The sequence below is a fragment of the Dipodomys ordii genome, unplaced genomic scaffold, assembly GCF_000151885.1.
Source record: "Dipodomys ordii isolate 6190 unplaced genomic scaffold, Dord_2.0 Scaffold32, whole genome shotgun sequence".
NCBI classification, from domain to species: Eukaryota; Metazoa; Chordata; class Mammalia; order Rodentia; family Heteromyidae; genus Dipodomys; species Dipodomys ordii.
The window spans coordinates 9,003,760-9,010,212 of NW_012267248.1; positions in this window are offsets into that span (position 1 = coordinate 9,003,760).

The following is a 6,453-nucleotide window of genomic DNA, read 5'->3' on the forward strand; positions in this document are numbered from 1 at the left end:
TAAACATTAAACAGCCTTCCTCATGGTGTGAGTTTCCTCTCAAAAAATGAAATACTTCTGATTTTCTTGCTTATTATTGCCAAATGCAGAGAATGTAAATGTATGAGATTTCTGGGGAGACTTGGCAGTCTTTTCATATTTACTTGGTCTATTAGTGGCAAATTCAATTTGAAGATAGCTCATGACGTACATGATTTGTTATCTGAATAAGTCTGTACTAGTGGGTCCAATCTACTGAAAGTGCTTCTCTTATAGCTGGTGTATTACTGGTGATTTATTGAATATACCTTTTCCTGGGATTTCATTTCTTTTTGCAGTTTGTTTGGCATTAGTCTTGTGCTTTGTAAACTTTTCTTTGTGACCTAAGTATCAATTTGAGTCCTTTTAGAAGGACTTTGGAAGTATACAACCCTATGTACTAAACCTAAGTTTTTTGGAAGTGGTCAAAGTCAGAATATATATATGTTAAGAAAAGACAAATAAAGCAGAATAACAGTAGCATGATCTGTGGTTGAGAAATAAAAACTAGTATAAGAGCTAATAAGTACATACTGTAAAATACTTCAAAACTGAGAATGGAAATTGATTCTTGATTGATGGTCTAATGAGAGTAAATGGATCTATAGTATGATGTAACAGCAGTAGCCTGTATTCCCTGGTAGACTGGCTTATTGAAATATTTTAGTGGATAAAATTAAGGCAAAATAAATGATACTGTATGTAGAAAGTTCGAGATTTGAATCCAGAACTATAAAGTCCTTAGATATATATTGCATATTATATGATAACATTTTATAAGAGAGATAGGTTACCTTTTGTCACTTGGAGATCACTAAAGCATAAACTAGAGACATCTTTGTTAGGCTTCATCATTGTGTGATGAATTAGTGTAGAATATTTTGTTTATAATTACAGTTGCAAATAATAAAATAAATAAAACTTTATTTCAACAATCCTATCACCAGCATGGACCCCTAATTTGAACATTCTATTGCTAAAATCTATTTTGTTCCTGAAAAAATGGAGATCACCCCATATTTCCTGTTCATAAGCCTTAAATTGCTTTATATATACTTGCAAAATGCACCATGAACTTCAAGTACACTGATTTAATAATCTAACCTTTCACCAACATACCATTATCTATTCATTCAAAATTTGCAGACATCCTACTATGTGTCAGACAATAATCTAGTTGGAGAAAAAGCCAGAATGTTTTTAAGACAACATTAATGTGCTCTAGAAAATTACTTTCTAATTACCCTTTTTCCTTATATACTTCTAGTGCCTAGAGAACTATGTTGAGTTTAATGTTTTTATATGTTCACGTTTAGCTTCTAATGCTTGGCTCTAAACAGACTGGGCCAGTAATTGCTTTTTTTGTGAATAAATGAATGAAATAGAGTTCATGTAAATAAGTAATCTTGGAGCTAGAGCTAGCCTAGATCACTTTGTAACACTGAAGTCATTTTCTCAGATCTGGATTATAAAATACATTTAGGGAATACATTAAAAGATTTCTAATCCCCTGGAGATTCTGAATTCCCATGGATGTATCAAAAATCCTTAGAATTCCTACTGCCAAAACCTTCCTAAGTTTCACAAGTGTTCTACCGTGAAGGTACTTGGAGAAAGGTCATACTTGTTCATATCTTTTAGTAGACTGGCATATATTTTACTTGATATTAACATAAACATGTTTTGCATTTATTTCTGAAAAAAGAGATCATTTCATATTCTCTGTTCATAAATTACTGTCTCTTTACCACTAAATTGACTATATATATATATATATATATATATATATATATATATAGTCAGCAGAGTTTTAAAAGCAGCACCTTATGAAATGTCCTGGTATTTGGGAAATTTGTAGAAGAGTAGAAATAAGTCTCTTGATAAGTGAGACAAGGACTTGTTCCCGTTATGAACTGATATTCTGTCTGATGTAGGATCATGCAAGAAGTTCTTTCTTCCCCTTGTTCAATAGTTTGATCAGCTCCTTCATCGTGAATTCTCTTTCCCCTTGGAAGGACCCCATCTTCTCTTTATGCAACCATGTTATGTGGTGTTTCATCACCTCCTCAGTATAACCTTTAACTTATGATGGATCAAGTGCTTATAAAGCGAAGCAGATTTAACACTTCTCAGATTACAAATGCAGGACTATAAATGTAAAACAGCCCAGTATATAGAAACTTTATGTCATAATTAGGAATGGAAAGCAAAGCCTTTAGAAAACCTAGTCTCAATTATCTACAGTGTCTTCAAAGCAGATATCTGGAGCCAGGCTTGGCAAAGCATTTTTCTTGCCAAATGATTATCAATATACACCTGCACTGTTAAAAGATGGTGTCCCCAAATAGCCATTTTCTTCTCCTCCTCCATTTGGTACACCAGATGTTTTGGCTTTTTATTTGTTGAAGCGTGCTTTGAGTTCCCATATGTCCTTTTTAAAAAATCATAGCTTTTAAAAATAAGGCTTTCTTCCTAAATGGCAGTGGGCCATAGATAAAGGCCAACATGTGTTGGAACTCGAAATGTCTGTGTGTTGTGGTGGTTACACTTTTATGATCTATTTGTAGAGTATTTTATAGGCACTGTTCCTGATTTTCTCTGCAACTCTAAAAGAAAGGTGGATTAGTACTATAGTCTTTGTTTTTTTGCTTTTTTTTTTAAAACATGGGTCCTGTGGAAATTTAAAACTTGACTTTGGTAGTCAACTGGGCAGAGACAAAGCTATCTTTAGAACCTATTACATCCATCTGCTCCATATTGCATCCACAGTAACTGTCTCAACTCATTGTACTTCCTACGCCCATGCCTTTAGTACAATTGAGCATGGGTCACTTTCAGTAGCCTCGATTCACTCATGACCTAATGCTTTTGGACTAAAGAATTTTTTACATGAGAATTTTTTTTTGCTGTTGTCATTCCTGTTTCAACAGTTGCCCCCTTCCAAGCTTGCATTTCCATCCTCAGGAAGTAAGCTGAATCTTATAGAATGAGACTTGTTAATTGTCTATAGAGTAGTAAAGAGAAGAATGTTTTAAGATCTCCATTGAATACCTGCATGCATGCATACTATCAATCTCTATGTATCCTGATTGCTCCTCTATACACACAGAATAAAGTGTAACTTATAACTTATAAACAGTAAGAGATTAGCAATAATAAAGACCAATAAAATACTATGCCAGCATCACTACTCTTGCTGCTTGGGTTCATTATTACTGAGTACAAGTTTGCCTGAACACACGCTCTGTGATAATGTAACATCCACCTGAGAAAGTGCCTACTAAATGAATAATGGATACAGCTTCAATACACTGAGCAAACGTCTGATTCATGCTCCAAGCAGGATGCAAGACACTACTCAAAATGGTGCCCAATTTCAAACTCATGTGTAATGTATTTCTGGGACTTTCCATTTAATATTTTAGGGCTGTGGTTAGCAATTGGTAACTGAGACTTGTATAACATAAAACTATGAACAAAATGGGACAACTGTAGTTCATTTATTTTTTTAAAAAAGACCAAAAAACAGCAAATGTATAACTAATTCAACCATGGCAAGAACTCTATTTATAAGTCATGGAGGAATGAGCTGAATAACTATTTTGAGTTCACATTGACAATGCTTCACACAAAACCAGGCCATTTACTGTCATGACCTGGTATTCCTGATATGTGTATGAACAGTTTCCCTCTCAACCCTCTGACCTCAGATAATGCCATGTTAGTTTAACAAATCTAAGAAGAACTTATCTTCATCAGATCTAAATGTCCACAGTGCTACATCTTTATGTAACCTAGAGCTTTGCTTTCAAATAGGAACTTCTTATAGTCATCTTATAACAATTAGCTTCTTAGGAATACAATCTAAGTGTCATCAGGGGTCTTCTTATTCTTTAAAAGTATTTCTTCTTCATATGTAGTTGTAGTTTCATAATTAATTGCTAGAAAAGAAAGGTATCCACTATTACAATTTGAATATTTCTTATAATACAGTATGTGGGTTTATTAACTAATGCAATTAGACAAAAGAAAACAGTGAGAGTATAGAAGCAAAACAATTACCTTTATTGTCATTATTTTTCATATAATATTTTTGGGTTTTTTTGTCAGTCGTGGGGCTTGAACTCTGGGCTTGGGCACTGTCCCTGCACTCTTCAGCTCAAGGCAAGCACTCTACTGCTTGGGCCACAGCACCACTTCTGGTTTTCTAGTGCTTTATTGGAGATAAGAGTCTCACAGACTTTCCTAAACAGGCTGACTTTAAACCATGATTTTCAGATCTCAGCCTCCTGAGTAGTTAGGATTATAGGCGTGAGCTACCAGCACCCGGCAATGTTTTGAACAATGAATAGATGTATCCAGAAAATCTGGAAAAAAAGATAATCCAATAATTTTATAACAAGACAAAATAAACATTATGGAAGAATAGATTTCACTTTGTAATAGCAGGAACACGGAAAGGTGTCTTGAGAATACTTCAATCAAAATATGTAATTTCTATATTTAAAAAGACTTCAGTATACTAAAAAACACTTTGAGAAATGGACAACTAAAACAACTATTTCCTCAGAGGAATAAAGTCCAAATCATAACATGAATGATTTGTCCCTTAATGAATCTACACATGTAATTTTTAAAAAATCATTAAAAACAACAAAATGGTTATTGTGTTATGACTTCAGCTAATTCCAAAGTGAACCTTCAAAATTGAACATATACAATTTCCAGGGAAAGTCTGAGTGCAGAAGATAGAATGATAGCTGTTGTCAATCTGATAGGAAAACATATTTCCTTTATCCATTTTAATTTAGTCATGTAGATATTTTAAATGAGAATGAAATAAGTATAAGGCAATGGTCCCTTAAAATTATTCTCCCTAGTGATCACAGAGACATCTTAATACAGGTTAATAGATAAGGATAGAATTGCCTAACAGTATATATCTTTCTCAGAATATATATGTATATATAATGTATATACGCACTGCCTATATTAAGTAACAAGTGAGTGCATTTTATTTTAGTGTGTGTGTGTGTGTGTGTGTGTGCGTGCGTGTATGCACGCTCACATGCATGCCTATTCGGGCTTGAACTTGGGGCATGGGCTCTACCCCTTAAATGTACTACCTTTATTCTTTTTGTCAGTCATGTGGGGCTTGAACTCTGGGCCTAGGTGCTGTCTCTCAGCTGGTGAGTGCTCTACCACTTGAACCACAGCTCCACTTCCCTATCCCTTATCTTTTACACTCAAGGCTGGCACTCAACCAACTTAAGTCACATCACATTTCCAGTTCTGGATTTGGATTGGTTAACTAGAGATAGGAGTCTCATAAATTGTCCTGCCCAGTCTGGTTTAGAACTATGATCCTCAGGTCTGAGTAGCTACCACTGCAGATGTGAGCCCCCAGTGTCTGGCTTAAGTGAGTAATTTCTTCTTTATTTCTGAAAAAAATAGCATTATTACATGAGTAATTTTTCATCATTAAGTGGCTGAATCAGAGCCTCTGAAGTAGAAACTTCAGAGGAAACCATGACTCAGTTATATAATTGTAATGAGGAGGAAAGGATTCTTAACCTCACAGCGATTTTCCTTTTCCTTTTCTCCTTGATCAAAATTTAACTGTAGTCTTCAGAGGTACCTTCATTCCCCCTTGACAGTGCAGGGAACATTGTGCTCACTCACCTGCTCCTGGGGACATAGACTCCACATGGACTCAGAGGTATGCAGGGTCATGGACACATAGCCAAGGAGTAATAGCAAAACTCCATGCTCATCTACTTTTATTACTCCTTGGGTACTGTCACTAAAATAACCAACTAACCACTTCTCAGAGAAATGATTATTCTTTATGTCCCATCTGTGACATTCTCATCCTGCTACTATAGTCAGGATCTGTGCATCCAATGTGGGTATTTGAGGGTTACTTGTGGTGTGTTAATGGGTAGATATAAAACCATTTTTCTGTAATCACGTTCAAGATGACACCAATTCAGGAATTTTTCTCATCATCATTTTTTCTGCTAATTCTGTTTTTTAAAGAGTACTTTTCTTGTCTTTGAAGTTTTTACTGTGACTTGTTCAACTATAATTATGTCATGTTCAGTACGCTGTATCATCTTGTGCTATATGATATCAATCTGGGACTTGGCTGATGAGTTGAATTATTTCCCTTGTTCAATTAGTTTGAAATTTTCTAATCCAAGATTAGTTAATTAATCTTTTCAGACTTTCATTCTAATCACAACTCTACTCCAGGAATCAAGATATCATATATTCATAAGCAGACCTCTACTACAGTTAATACTATATCCATAAATGGATTTCTAGCAAACCAAAAATTTTCAAGGTTGTTTATAAATGTTTTCACACTCAATTAATATAATCAATGACATTTTGAATTAAATTTATTTTCTTATTAAATAGGAAGGCTTCCTG